Source organism: Hyaena hyaena, unplaced genomic scaffold (assembly GCF_003009895.1).
Source record: "Hyaena hyaena isolate Hyena2069 unplaced genomic scaffold, ASM300989v1 scaffold_826, whole genome shotgun sequence".
In the NCBI taxonomy this organism is placed as follows: Eukaryota; Metazoa; Chordata; class Mammalia; order Carnivora; family Hyaenidae; genus Hyaena; species Hyaena hyaena.
The window spans coordinates 481,454-496,051 of record NW_024081449.1 but is presented as its reverse complement, the minus strand read 5'-3'; the positions used below and the strand labels follow the sequence as shown (position 1 = coordinate 496,051).

Here is a 14,598-nt window from a genome sequence, read left to right as displayed (position 1 = left end):
TAGAAAAATTATCTAGGATTAATCATGGCAGTGCATCCATGTTGGTTTTGCCCCAGGCTTAGGTTAAAAAAAAACAAAACCCAGCTATCTGGCAGGGATGGGCGTGGTTTGGTGTAGGCAGGTTTTGCCTCCCCGGTGTCCGCTGGCCACTCCCTGAGGCCCCGCCTTGGTTGTTTTGGGGAGAAAAATGGCGTTGCCCAGTCCCTTCTCAACCAAGCGCAGCAAGTCACTCCTTTGGGTCCGATCTCCCTGTGCTGAGGACGTAGCCAAGGTGGGCTGAGTTCTCTGCCCCATGCCCTGTCTTGTTTCCAGGTCCCAGTCCTCGGGCTTTGTTTATACTACCCAAAACATTCCTACAGGTCTCTGCTTCCCTGCTGCCAGGGGTTGAGTTGAGGGTTGGGGAAGTGTTGAAGCTTCAGATCCACTGGGGTCAAGCAGAGTTACAACCTTGGATCCGTGGCTTATGTTCCCACAAGGGGGAACTCAGTCTTGACCCTTTGCGTTCCTGGACGTCAATCTCAGGGAACGCAGCCTCAGACCCACAGTGTCCACGCTGCCGCCTGGGATGGTGCTGGGAGCGCAGCAGAGCAGTTTTTCCTGGCGCCCCCTGGGATCGGGGGCGTCTAGTTCAAAGTCAGCACACCAGCCCGAACTAAAAAAACACTCTCTTTCCAAGCTGAGGGTTTTCTCTTCTCCAGGGACGGTTCTATGGGCGGTCTCAGCTTCTCTTTCCTTTCCCCTGGACTCGCTACAGTTTACCAGGTCTCACCGCAGCTCATCACTCACTGCAGCCGCCCACAACCCGCATTCCCTCCCCTCCCTCCATATCTCCCGTTCCGCTTTTATCTTCCCCAGTTCGCACTCAGGCACTTATGAGGTTGCCTTCCCAGTGTACTCTGTCTCTTTCTCTTCCCAAACTCCCGTGGCTCAGTGTCCTATGACTTCAGGCATTCTCTGTTTGAGAGATGGGTGCAAGCGGAATTCACGGAGCTCCCTACTTCTCCGCCATCTTGCCAGCACTCTCCCACTTGGCAATTGTTATTTGTATTTTTCTTTAGGTAAGATTGTATTGCTATGCACTTTCCTATAAAAACTGCTTTTGCTGCAATCCATCATTTCAGAGGGTTGTGTTTCCATTTTCGTTTGCCTGAAGGTATTTTTTTAATTTCCTCTTTGTTTTTTTCACTGACCCATTGGTTGTCTAGTAATGCATTGTTTAGTATCTACTTGTTTGTGTGTTTTTTTCCAAGCTTTGTTTTTGTAATTGATATCTAGTTTTATCTTGCTGTGATCAGAAAAAAATGTACGACATAATTTCAATCTTAGATTTGTTGAGACTTGTTTTGTGGTCTAATATGTGATGTATCCTGCAAAATGTTCCATGTACATTTGAAAAGAATTGGTATTCTGTAGATTTTGGATGAAATGATTAGTATATAACTAATAAGCCTGTCTGGTCTAATGTGTTGTTTAATGCCAGTATTTCCTTACTAATTTTGGATGGTCTATCCATTGATGTAAATGGGGTATTAAAGTCTTCTACGTTTATATTACTGTCAATTTCTCCCTTTATGTCTGTCCATGTTTGATATATGTATATATAGATCTATAAATACTCCCATGTTGAGTACATAAATATTTAGAATGTTATATCCTTTTCTTGGATTGACCCTTTTATCTCATGCAGTGTCCTTTGTCTTGTGTTACTGGCTGTTCTTAAAGTTTGTTTTGTCTGATAATATTGCTACATCAGTTTTTTTTTTTCTGTTTGTTTCTATTTTCATGGAATATCTTTCTTTACTTTTAGTCTCTGTCTGTCTTTAGATATGAAGTGTGGCTTATGGGAAGTATATAATTAATTAACTTTTATTTTTTATTTTTCTTCTAAGGTTTATTTACTTTTGAGAGACAGACAGATCATGAGTGGGAGAGGGGCAGAGACAGAGCGGAAGATACAGAATCCAAAGCAGGCTCCAGGCTCTGAGCTGTCAGTACAGAACCCAATGTGGGGGTCAAAGTCAGGAAATGTGAGATTATGACCTGGGCCAAAGTCGATGCTTAACCAACTGAGCCACCCAGGCACAATAAGGCACACCTTATTTATTTATTTTTTATCCATTGGAACATTTAGTCCATTTATATTTATTTATTTATTTAATTTTTAGAGTATTTATTTTGAGATAGAGAGAGAGTGAGAGTGCAGACAAAGAGAGAGAGAGAGAGACAGATTCCTAAACTGACTCTGCACCATTAGCACAGAGCCCAAAGTAGGACTTGAACCCACAAACTGATTATGACCTGAGCTAAAATCAAGAGACATACACTTAACAGAGTCAATCAGGCAACCTGAGTGCCTGATGATTACTGATAAGTATATGCTTACTGCTATTTTGTTAATTGATTTCTAGTTGTTTTTGTAGATCTCTTTCTTCTCTTCGTCCCTTCCATTGTGATTTGATGGTTTTCTTTAGGGTTTTATTTGAGTTCCTTTCTCTTTAATTTTTATGTATCTATTGTAAATTTTTGTTTTGTGGTTATTACCATTAAGTTCATATATTTTGACATATATACATATATATAAGCAGTGTATTTAAATTTTTTTAATGTTTATTTATTTTAGAGAGAGAGAGACAGAGCCAGAGCCAGAGCCAGAGCCAGCACAAGCAGAGGATGAGCAGAGAGAGAGGGAGACACAGAATCCAAAGCAGGCTCCAGGCTTTAAGCTGGCAGCACAGAGCCTGACATGGGTTCTTGAACCCACAAACCATGAGATCATGACCTGAGCTGAAGTTGGACATTTAACTGACTGAGCCAGCCAGCCACCCCTATAATCAGTCTATTTTAAGCTGATTATTGGTTAAATTTGAATGCATTCTAAATTTAATATTTTTTACCACTCCCCCTTATGTTTCATGTTTTTGATATCTCATTTTACATCTTTATCTGTGTGTATCCCTTCACTTCTTTTTACAGTTATAGTTGGTTTTCCTATTTTTGTCTTTTATCCATCATATTAACATTTTAAATGGATGACTTACTGCCTTTCCTATGTATTTGCCTTCACCAGTGAGGTTTTGTCTTTCATATAATTTTCTTATTTCTAGTTATGGCTTTTTTCCTACTTAAGAAAGACCTGTTAGCATTTCTTACAAGACTGGCTTAGTGGTGATGAACTTTAGTTTTATCTTGCTTTGGAAACTCTTTCTCTTTTAGTTCTGAATGATAGCCTTGCTGGGTAGAGTATTCTTGGTTTGTAAACTTTTCCCCTCGTAGCACTTTAAATATGTCTTGCCTCTTACTTCTGGCTTACAGTTTCTGCTGAAAAATTAGCTGATAGCCTCATGGGGTTTCTTTAGTATGTGACAATTTGTTTTTATTCTTCCTTTAAGATCTCTTTAGGAGCACCTGGGTGGTTCATTCGGTTAAGGGTCCAACTCTTGATTTCTGCTCATGCCATGATCTCACGGTTTGTGAGTTTGAGTCCCATGTTGGGCTCTGTACTTACAGTGTGGAGTCTGCTTGGGATTATCTCTCTCTCTCTTTCTCTCTCTCTGCCTCTCTCTCTGCCCTTTATCTACTCTCTCTCTCTGTCAGTAAATAAATAACTAAATATTAAAAAAAGATTTTCTTTTTAACTTTTTCCATTTTAGTTATAATTATACTTAATCATAATATGTCTTTGAATGGACCTCTTTGGGTTCATCTTGTTTAGGACTCTGTGCTTCCTGTACCTGGATGTCTGTTCCCTTCCCCAGGTTAATAAAGGTATCAGCCATTATTTCTTCAACTAAGTTTTCTGCCTGTTTCTTTCTTTTATTCCTGGGATCTCTATAAGGTGTATATTTAAATGTTCAATGTTGTTCCAGAGGTCCCTTAAACCATTCTTATTTTTTTAAATGCTTTTGTTTTCTTTTTGCCATTCTGATTAGGCAATTCTTAGTATTTTGTCTTCAAGATAACTGATGCATTTTTTTCTGTATCATCTAATCTGCTGCTGATTCCTTGTAGTGTATTTTTCAGCTTAGTTATTATATTCTTTAGCCCTGTGGCTTCTGTTTAGTTATTATATTTTTTGTCTCTTTGTTGAAGTTCTCACTGTGTCCCTTAATTCTTCTTCCTAGTTCAGTGAACATCTTTATCACCACTACTTTGAACTATTTATCAGTTAAACTACTTATCTCTGTTTCATTAGGGTCCCCCCACCCCGGTTTTTATCTTATTCTTTCATTTGGAACATATTCTTCTGTCTCTTAATTTTGTTTGAGTTTCTGTGTTTATGTCTATGAATTAGGCAGAACCCCTACCTTTCCCAGTCTTGAAGGAGTGGCCTTATGTAGGAATGTGCCCTGTGTAGACTGCAAGTATCTGATGACTGGCTGGCCAGTTGTAGCTGGAGTGAACACAGGGTTGGCGGTCTTGGGGTGTTTCTCACTGTAACTGCCCTAGTGAGACAGCTGAAGCTAGCACATGCACATGTCCATGGGTCCAGGGGCACACTGCCCTGGGCTGACCTTGGCAGCATAGTTGGGTTGGGTGCAGTTCAGTGCAGGTCAGTGGAGTCCTGGGGTGTCTCATGCTGGGATTGCCTCATTAGGATGGCTGGAGCTGGTGTGGGCTCATGGCCTGGGGTTCAATGGGGTGACTCTTGCAGACCAGCTAGAGCTCCAAGACTCTGCTCCCATCTGTGTTATCCAAGTAGAGTGGGACATGAACAATGGTGTTTCCCAGTGCCTCTGACCATGGAGAAAGTTCAAGCAATTCCCCCATCATTTTCCAGACTCCAGGTTGATTACGTAGATTTCCTTCATCTATTGCTGGTTGCCCTTTAAGCTGCTGTTTTGTTTTGTTTTGTTTCGCTGTGCCCCAGGGCAGGCAAGTCTGTGTGCAGGTCCCACAGTGCTTCAGGTAGTTGTTTCAGGGGTGGAATTCCCATCATTACCATGTCTCTGTTTCTACTGCCCTTTGTGTTATTCCTATTTTTTTTTGTACAGAAGGTGGTCAATCAAACTTGAGGTCTTCTACAGGAATTGCTCTTGATGTAGGTGTTGTGTCGTGTGTCCAGGGTCTTCCTATGCCGCCATCTTGGGCCACCTCCTGTGAGTGTCATTTTGAATAAAACATGGAGTCAGTGATATCTTTGTTCATATAACACTTCTAACTTTAATCACATTTAATTCTTAGAATATTCCTGTGAGATAGGCAACAAGGTTATGAGTCAGATAAGGAAATTTAGGGCTCAGGAGAGGTTGAGTGGATCGAGGATGAACAGAGGAACATGCTGGCTGAGCATAGACTAGAGCTCCCCTCTTGAATCTCTAGGGCCAGTCTTCTCTATTCATAGCACTTGGACTTGTTTTAAAAATATGCTAAAGCCCTATCTTAACCTCTTATAAAGAATAGTCATTCTTTGCATGTCAGTTTATAGGCCAAACAAATTTCTATTTTAGAAAGTATGGATCTTGAAATTTATCCTTATCCTCTTCATGCATGAATATTAATTGAGGGTGCATAGGGTGGTTGGCACTGTAATTGACTCATTTCATGTGAATTCAGTCTTCTCATGAGGCATTGAGAAGGTAAAATGCTGCTGGCTAAAAACATGCTGTCAGATATACAGGAAAAAAATTTTTTTTTGTCCTTTGATCAGTGTCGTTTGGTGTTATTGAACTAAATTTTTGCCTCCCTCTGTAGGCAAGCAAGACATGGTAGGCACAGAGCTGCCCCTTAATTAAAAGAAGCTCTGTACTAAGGGAAGCTCCAGGGGAGCATTTGCACGTGCACGTGTGCGTGTGCATGTGTGTGAATTTGTAGTGTGGAATTTGGCCATTGGGGCATAAAATTGCTGTTTTTCCTCCATTGCTTTTGTTAATAAAAACTATTGTTGGCATTTCACTGGGTACCATGCATTGATTTTTTACACTTGCTTTTAAGACTTGAATATATCTTATGCATTCTCTCATCACAAAGAACTTTTGTAAATGTATTCACCTTGTGTTTGAATGTCACCTTTGTATGTGTGTCTTGCTCTTATTGTATCCATTTTTAGCACATGTGCACTTAGAGAGGAAGCAAGTTTTTAAGAAGAACAACAAACTTTTTTTTTTCTTTTTGCTGTATAATGCTAATTTATTAAGCATTTGGCTTGGGTATTATTCATTGACATCTGTCATTTCTGTATGCATAAAGCTTTTAATTCAGATAACAATTCATCAGAGAAGCACAGCTAATCCAAAAGAATACTCTATCTAAGAACCTGGAGTATAAACTATTCCATCTGTCTTTTGGAGTGATGTGGCAGCTTACTGATGACTAACAAAACCACCATAATCTCTTTGGTTCATGAAATGCATGACTGCAAGGTTTTACTTGATATTACTTGATTATGTGTCTTTCATTATAATGAGAAAATGGATGTGAAAGTTCTTTGGACTTTATAAAATGAATAACAGACATTAGAGTATTGCTATTATCATTAGTTATGCCTATCAGAATGCTCATCCAAATAATGCTCACCTAATAATGTGAGATTAACTTGAAAAAGGAGAAAGGGCTGGTCTGTTTAGTTTTGTGCTGGTTAGGTAACAAAATCTAAGCTCACAAAGAAATATCTGATTTATTATATATTTTGTTTACTGATTTTTAGGCTTTCAGTGCTTGACAAAAGAGAATATGGCTGAGGAGGGTCAGAGAAATCAGAGATAAGAAGGAAATAATTTCCCGAGAGACTTTTACTGAGATGTGATAGAAAAGCTGGCTCTTTGTCTGTCTTTCACCCTATTATTCTGTACTTGTATTGTGTTTTCTAATGTCCACTGGAGCCAGTGATTGGAGCCTTTTACTAAATTAAATTTTCTCAAGAGTTACCTTACACGCCAATACAAAGCACTAATTTTCTAAGGTTCACTTAATACCCTAAACTTAGTACAGGATGAGGAAAGAGAAAAATTGAGCACTTTACTCAATGCCCTAAGCATGTTGTATATGTTATATTGTCATAACAACTCCACAAAATAGGGTAGAGTCTCTCCATTTATATATGTGAACAAGGAGGCTTCAAGATGGTAAATCTATTTATTCAAGGCTCTACAACTAGTAAATGGTAGAGCTTGTATTCAAGACTATGTTCTCAGAACCTTTTATCCACTCTTTTAACTTTGTACCTAGCATACTGTGACTTTGAAAGGAAATGCTTATTGATGTGATGTTTTCAGGGTTCTTTTACCAAAGTAATTTTCTTGACTTTAACAATAATTGTGTTGATGGGCATAAATGATTTGGTTGATTTTTACAAGTGAGCTTCAGATTGTTTTATCAGTTAAGGAATCTGCTGTCATAACAACTCTAAAAGTGTCTTATCTTTCTAATATGATAAAAGTTTATTTTCCTTTCATATAAAAGTTTTAAAACCCATACTTGTAATTGGTGTAGTTGACTCTTTTCCAAGTAATGACTCGGTGCCTTCCAGTTGGTGGAGCCTCCAGCTTAAACATATGTTTCCAAGGATATAAAGAGGGAAATAATGTTGGCAAAGATCACTTCTGTTCCTATTATGGTGAGAGCTAGCCATGTGACCCTACTTAATTGCAAGGGGAACTGGGAAGTATAATCTCTGGCTGGGCAGAGGCATGGGGTCAATGGGCACATTGATCTATCTGGCAGGTTTTTATAGGCAATAGCTTTATCAAATGTTTTGCTACTGTATACCATGGACCTCCATCTTTTCAGCCTCTGATATTAATTCTTTATTCTCCACTGCCTGGCCACAAAACCAGTGGCATATATTTTAGGTTTTTCTTAAAGCAACACCCCATTTTAAGGAATGATTTTCTTTATTAATTAAAAGAGACTAAGTGCTGTACCAAATAAACCTTAGAATTGTCATGGTTTAACACAGTAGAAATTATTTCTTGCTCACATAATAGCAATGTGGGTCCACATGGTATATTTGTGTGTTGAGTGTGGAGGAAATCAGGGTTAAATGGACTGCGCTCTACTCAGTCATTTGAACATTGTGGCACTCATTGGTTTGTCACTTTTAACAAGTGGCTTTTAAGATCACTTGGGCATTGGCAACCAGATAGTGGATGGGAAGGTTTTATGGGAGGGCCTAGTAGTGAAACTATCACTTCTGTTAACATTGCATTAGGCAGAACTAGGTCACATGTCCACATCTAACTGCAAGGGAGGTTGGAATGCATAGTACAGTACGCCCAGGATGAAGGTTGCAATGGTTTGGTGAATAGCTAGCTATTCCCTTCCATAGTGGATAATAATTTTTAAAGCATTTTTACATTGGCTAAGGCTATATATTTGACAAAGGACTAAGTACGTTCACATGAACTGGAAATGTATTGAAAAATATTCCCATCATCCTATACGGAGAAAGAGAGGTCTAATAGCAAAAAGCTACCTACCTCTAGCTGAAAGTTCCTGTGTCTCATTTGAGCATATAAGATGTATGGACAAGTATGCAAAACACTAGGCAAACCTGTTTGATTATATTTGCTTACAAAAATTTGACTTACAAAGCACTGAATATATAATTTTGTCATTTGAGAGAGGAAGTATACTTGCTGAACCATGAATGAGTTCTCTCATCTTGAAAATAATCCATATTTGTAACTAGATTAAATTCATTTCATAGAAAATTTACATGCCTGCTGACTTAAAGATTATGATTTGATAATAGTATGTTCTTTCTACTACTGACCATGTCTGACTTTAATCCCTTCCGATAGAAAAACAGATAGATTGTATGTAAGACTAGATGTATGGAAAAGAGAAAGCTGACACTGAGCATGTGCAGTGTACTGTTCCATTACATCTGACCTATTGAGAACTATGGGCTAGAAACTAGGTCTTAAGAAACTTTTGTTGAAGGGTGCCTGGGTGGCTCTGTTGGTTAAGCATCCAGCTTTGGCTCCGGTCATGAACCCATGGCTTATGGGTTTGAGCCCCACATAGGGTTCTGCACTGACAGCTCAGAGCCCAGAGCCTGCTTTGCATTTTGTCTCTCCCCAGCTTGTGTGTTCTCTCTCTCTCTTTCTCTCTCTCCCTCTTTCCTTCCTTCCCTCACTCCCTCTCTCTCTCAAATGTATATAAATAAACTTTAAAAAAGAAACATTTGTTGAATGAATGAATGGCATATTTTCAGATTATTCAATCCAAAATATTGTCAGAAATAGAAATAGATGATTATGTTTTTTTCGAATAGCTTTAAAGTTAGATTGTATTCTTATCCAACTGCCCAAACATGACAAGGACCTTAACTGCTTTAGTCATTGATTAGCACCCTTCCTATGTTTCTAGTTTTTATTGTCTATAATTTTAGTTTTTCAATTTTAAATACATTTTTGAATTGATAGTCATTAATAATTATGTGCAGCAATACTCAACAAATAGATTTCTATGGTTATTATTTCTTGTGAATCACATCTTCTGTGTTTTCTTTTAGATAAAGTATATCAAGTAGTTATTTATTTATGGATGGTTTGCTCTGTAATTCTATTAATCATCATGTATCTGAAAATGTCAGTATTTTATCTATCTATCTATCTATCTATATACACACACACATTCCCTCAGGATATATATAGATATATATATATTCAGGATATATATATATCAGATATATAAAAATACATTTTATATTTAATATATTTATATTAAATATATAAAAAATATATAATATATTTAATATATTAATATATATTTATTAATTATTAAATAACTATATTAATATATTAATTATATATTTAATATATAATTATATTAAATTAATTAATATATTAATAAATATATATAATATATTTATTTAATATAAATATCAGATATTCAGATATATATATATCAGGATATATAAATATATATATATATTCCCTCAGGATTTTGAAGTTACTGTTACATTGTTGTTTGGTCTTTCTTGTGGCTGATGATTCTGTTGTAGATCTAATTACTCTCCTGTTGTTATCAACATGTATTTTTCTCTGATAGATTTTCTCTTTGTTACTGATTTATTACCTTTTCGTACAATTACATCAGTTGTTGCATAATGTATTTTGACGCTTCATTGTTAAGTGCATATATGTTGATAGTGCATATGTTCTAACTGGTATATCAATATACCTTTGCCCTGTTTGACAGCTGGCTTGAACATGTAAAGTTTAAATGCTATCCAGCGTTAATTAAGGGGGAAAAATGGTCAGACACAGGCAAAGGACCGAGGTCTATCTGTTATTGTTGTTTCAGTTTGAAAAATCAGAAATCTAGCACAAAGTAGCTTAAACAAAAAGGGACTTTACTAGCTCAAGTAATTGTGAAGAGCAAGGATGAAGCTGCAAGTGTATGAAATCAGGAACCTAAATGCTTCTTTAACACTTCTTCCATTTCTCTGCATTTGGTATTTATTTTCTTCTACTGTAGATAGGTTGCTTCATGGGATAGAGCCTTGCTCTTTGGCAGCTCAGATCTTATATATGAAGAGCTATTCAATCAAATGACAAAGTGTACTACTCTGTGAGCTCCATGTAGAAAAGACCTAGGGAAGTGTTTTTGATCCTCCCAACTTTGGACATCTGTCCATCCCTGGTCTAATCTACTGTGCCCAAGTTTTGATGGGTACCATGATTGACCCAGTCTGTTTAATGTGCTGACATCATGTTCAGGCAGGATGGAGGTGGGGTTTGTTACAAAAGAAGGGGTAAAAGGTGCTTAGAAGATAAAAATTATAGTTATTACACCCATTTTTCTATTTTTCCATATTAGGGACATGACCTATCCTTAATGTTAATCCTGTTCTAGCACTACATTCCCATTATTGCCTTTATGAGTAAGCCTTTCTTTGTCTTAGCTATATGTATTTAATTACTTTTTTATAGGTTATCTTAGCACGTTGTATTCCATTTATGGAATTTATCACCTTGCCTAATAATTATATCTGTATACGTCTCCCTTATTAGACTGTAATCTTTTTGTAGTAAGGAATTGTTTCCTTTTCATTTTTGTAATCTTCATTTATTCATTTATTCAGATAATATTTATTGTGTGCCTTCTTTGTGCCAGGCACTATGATAGCCACTGGGCAAATAGTGGACACTCAGTAAATGCCTTCTTGAAGAAGCTTTCCGTACATTCTGAAAGAAAAACGCTTGTTATGCTACTAAGGCTTTGACAGGTTAGATGCTTTCATTTCATTTTCCTGTTGTTGTAATTTAAAAGCATGAAGTCTAGAGAATGACCTTTGAAATGCTACACATGATGTGCATTTCAAGGGAAAAAATTTGGCTTGGCACATCAACCTCCTCCCTGTTTTAAAATGTGATACTTCAAGGATGAGGCAAAAGAGCACAAAGGAGGCCAAAAATCTCCTCCATGGAGAGATGAACTGCAGGCCTGATACATCCCTATTTTCATTAAAACAGGTACCATAGCCATAGTGTTCAGTCTGCTACAGGCTATTTGAAGACACTTTTTAATACTATAAAGTCACTAAAATGAATTCCAGTGCTTCTCAGGGTAGCACCAACTAAAACAATGGGGTAGAATAAAAAATGGAAGAAATGAAAACTCCATATTCTACCTTCTGACTGCACTTGTCATAATCATAAAAAATGTATCTGAGCAATTTCTCTAAGACAAAATCAGTTTTCTTTAGAAATGAGCAACTATTATTCTGATTTTCCTGAAGACCCTGCGATGTTACCAAAAACCTAATTAACACAGTGTGTGTGTGTGTGTGTGTGTGTGTGTGCGTGCGCATGTGTGTGCATGCATATGTGTATACATGCACATGTGTGTGAGTTTGCTAAACTCTGTGGCACCCTAAACACTAGAGATTTACTGAGAATAACTGTGTGTTATTTGGGTGGGGGCAGTAAGGCATCACAGAGCCAGGAAGTGCCTTAGAAAGTAAAAAATGAAAATGTACTTATTCATCCATTTTTATCCCATAGAGGTGTTCTTTCTCACTTTTTTTTTTTTTTTAACTTTTTGCATCTTGTTTCTTATACCTGTGTGGTTCCTTCCCTTGCATGTATCAAATTCATACTCATCCTTCAACTACAAGTAACAGGAAATTCCTAACTCACATGAATTAATAAGAAAATATATCATGAGACTTAATATTTCCAAGGTTGGTTAATTCAAATCTTATTGACATCATTGAGAACCTAGGTTTTTGCCATTTTGAAAGTCTTTTATTCTCAGTGTCTGAGTACTGAAATCTGGCTAATTTATTTTGTGGTTGAAAGATAGCATCACCACCAGTCACAATGTCCTGCTGAAAAAGATACATCTTTTCCCATGTGTCTGTTTTTCAGAGTGTAGTGATTTATAGGAAAAATCGATTTTTAAAGATAGATAAATATTAAATATTAAATGGAAGCATTGTTGCCTCACTCTATTTATGATGTCTTATTAACTTTATTGTTCTTTTGTTTATTTTACTTATTCTTGAGAGAGACAGACAGACAGACAGAATCCCAGAGCCCAGTGCAGGGCTCAAACTCACAGGCCTCAAGATCATGACCTGAGCTGAAATTAAGAGTCAGACCCTGAGCTGACCAAGCCACCCAAGTACCTGTTTTATTTGTTTGTTTGTTTATTTTAACATTTTATAATTAAAATTTTTTTAATGTTTTTTATTTATTTCTTAATTCTTTTCCTTGATTTCTGAGAGAGAGAGAGACACACACACAGCATGAGCAGGGGAGGGTCAGAGAGAGAGAGAAATACAGAATCTGAAGCAGGCTCCAGGCTCTGAGCTAGCTGTCAGCACAGAGCTTGATGCGGGGCTTGAACCCACAACCGTGAGACCATTACCTGAGTTGAAGTCAGGCGCTTAATCGACTGAGCCACCCAAGCGCCCCAAACATTTTACAATTTAATATTTTCATGTGGAGTTGAGGTTCTAATGGGTGTGTTTTTTAGTATCCTAATTAGAAATCAAATACCCTAAGGGGGATTCAGCATGTAATAATTTATGTCATTTTTTGTCTTTTCCTTAACTTTTCATATGGGTCAGTGCATAATGAAAGTGAATAAAGGATATTCTGTCTTTAGTTATAAATAATTTGTTGTGCTTATTAAAAATGAGTACATTTACTGTTCAAAAAGTTGGAGACTGAAGTTATTGGTTCTTAAATAACCTTTCTTGAATATTAAAATCTACTTATTTTATGTTAGCTTCTTTGATAAATGTTTTGTTTTGTTATTATGTGTTTTCTTGACTTGCCAGTGTCCTCCATTCATTCATTCACTCCATCACAAAAGGCGATGTGACCCAGACTCTGTTGGCACATATAGGTCACTCAGTTTGATTCTCCTACTTGCCAAAACAAAGATGACTTCCTTAATGCTGCTTCTGATTTTTCAAGGGTTTAAGCTTGAAGAAGCCCTGAATAAAAACAAACAAATAAACAACCCTGCTACAGACCTTGTATTCTATAGCCATGGTCATTCGCTGTGCACAAATAATGCTATAGAGCATCTGGGAGCTGGCAGGATATTCCTGTTTTCCACTCAAATCGTTTTGGTCAACACACTTTAGTCAGTGAGGCAAGAGTTATGGAGCAGAAATTTGGAGAATCTCTATTTTTACTTCACTATAGCTCTCCAACCCTTCTCTTCCTTTAACACATGAATTTTTATTGTTTGTTTGTATCTACTCTTTAAATTCACAGAATAAATCCTGGTCTTCTTTTCACTAATGAAGTCTCCTTTCATTTTGGGTTGGAGAAGGGCTATCATAGTTTTAGAATTGGTCTCAGCTATCATAGACATTCGATGTAATTATACACATTTTTTTTTTAAAATATTTTTTTATTTATTTCTAGGAGAGAGAGAGAGACAGCGTGAGCAGGGGAGGGTCAGAGAGAGAGGGAGACAGACTCTGAAACAGGCTCCAGGCTCCGAGCCGGCAGTCAGCACAGAGCCCGACGCGGGGCTCGAACCCACGAACAGCGAGATCATGACCTAAGCGAAAGTCGGACGCTCAACCGACTAAGCCACCCAGGCGCCCCTAATTATACACATTTTTAGCAAGTTGTATATATATGTCATCAGAGCATTTCACCAAAGAACATATAAATTCTATTATAATTACAGGGAAATGCCACATGCATCTCATTATCACACGGCAGAATTTGTCTTAGAGAAATAAGTCATTTCATTCTAAGAAAAGGATAAAGTTCAAGTATTTCTGGGTACTGCCAACACCTTGATGCATAATTGAATAAGAATGAATCTGGGGTTGCCTGGGTGGCTCACTCAGTTAAGTGTCCAACGTCAGCTTAGGTCATGATTTCAAAGTTTGTGGGTTCAAGCCCCACATCCGGTTCTGTGCTGACAGTCAGAATCTGGAGCCTGCTTCAGATACTGTGTCTCCCTTTCTCTCTGCCCCTTCCCCACTTGTGTTCTGTCTCTCTCTCAAAAATAAATAAACAAAAAAAAAGTTAAAAAAATGAATCTGGAGGATTAAATATAAGTGATGAGAATTTTTTTTCACCCAGATTATGTGAATTGTCCTTTGTGAATCCAGATAGAAATCATTATGTACTTTTTACTTTTATTTAGACTTAGCCAAAAATCAATGGCATATCT

At 37.3% G+C, this 14,598-nt stretch overlaps 1 protein-coding gene and 1 pseudogene across 3 annotated transcripts in view; one reads left to right on the top strand and one right to left on the bottom strand.

The window, feature by feature from the left end:
• The window catches only part of LOC120221809, a 42,233-nt pseudogene extending 41,224 nt beyond the window's left edge, over positions 1-1,009 (bottom strand).
• SLC44A5 (solute carrier family 44 member 5) overlaps positions 1-14,598 on the top strand; it is a 424,123-nt gene that overhangs the window by 121,175 nt on the left and 288,350 nt on the right. The gene's annotated exons all lie outside the window — the stretch shown is intronic.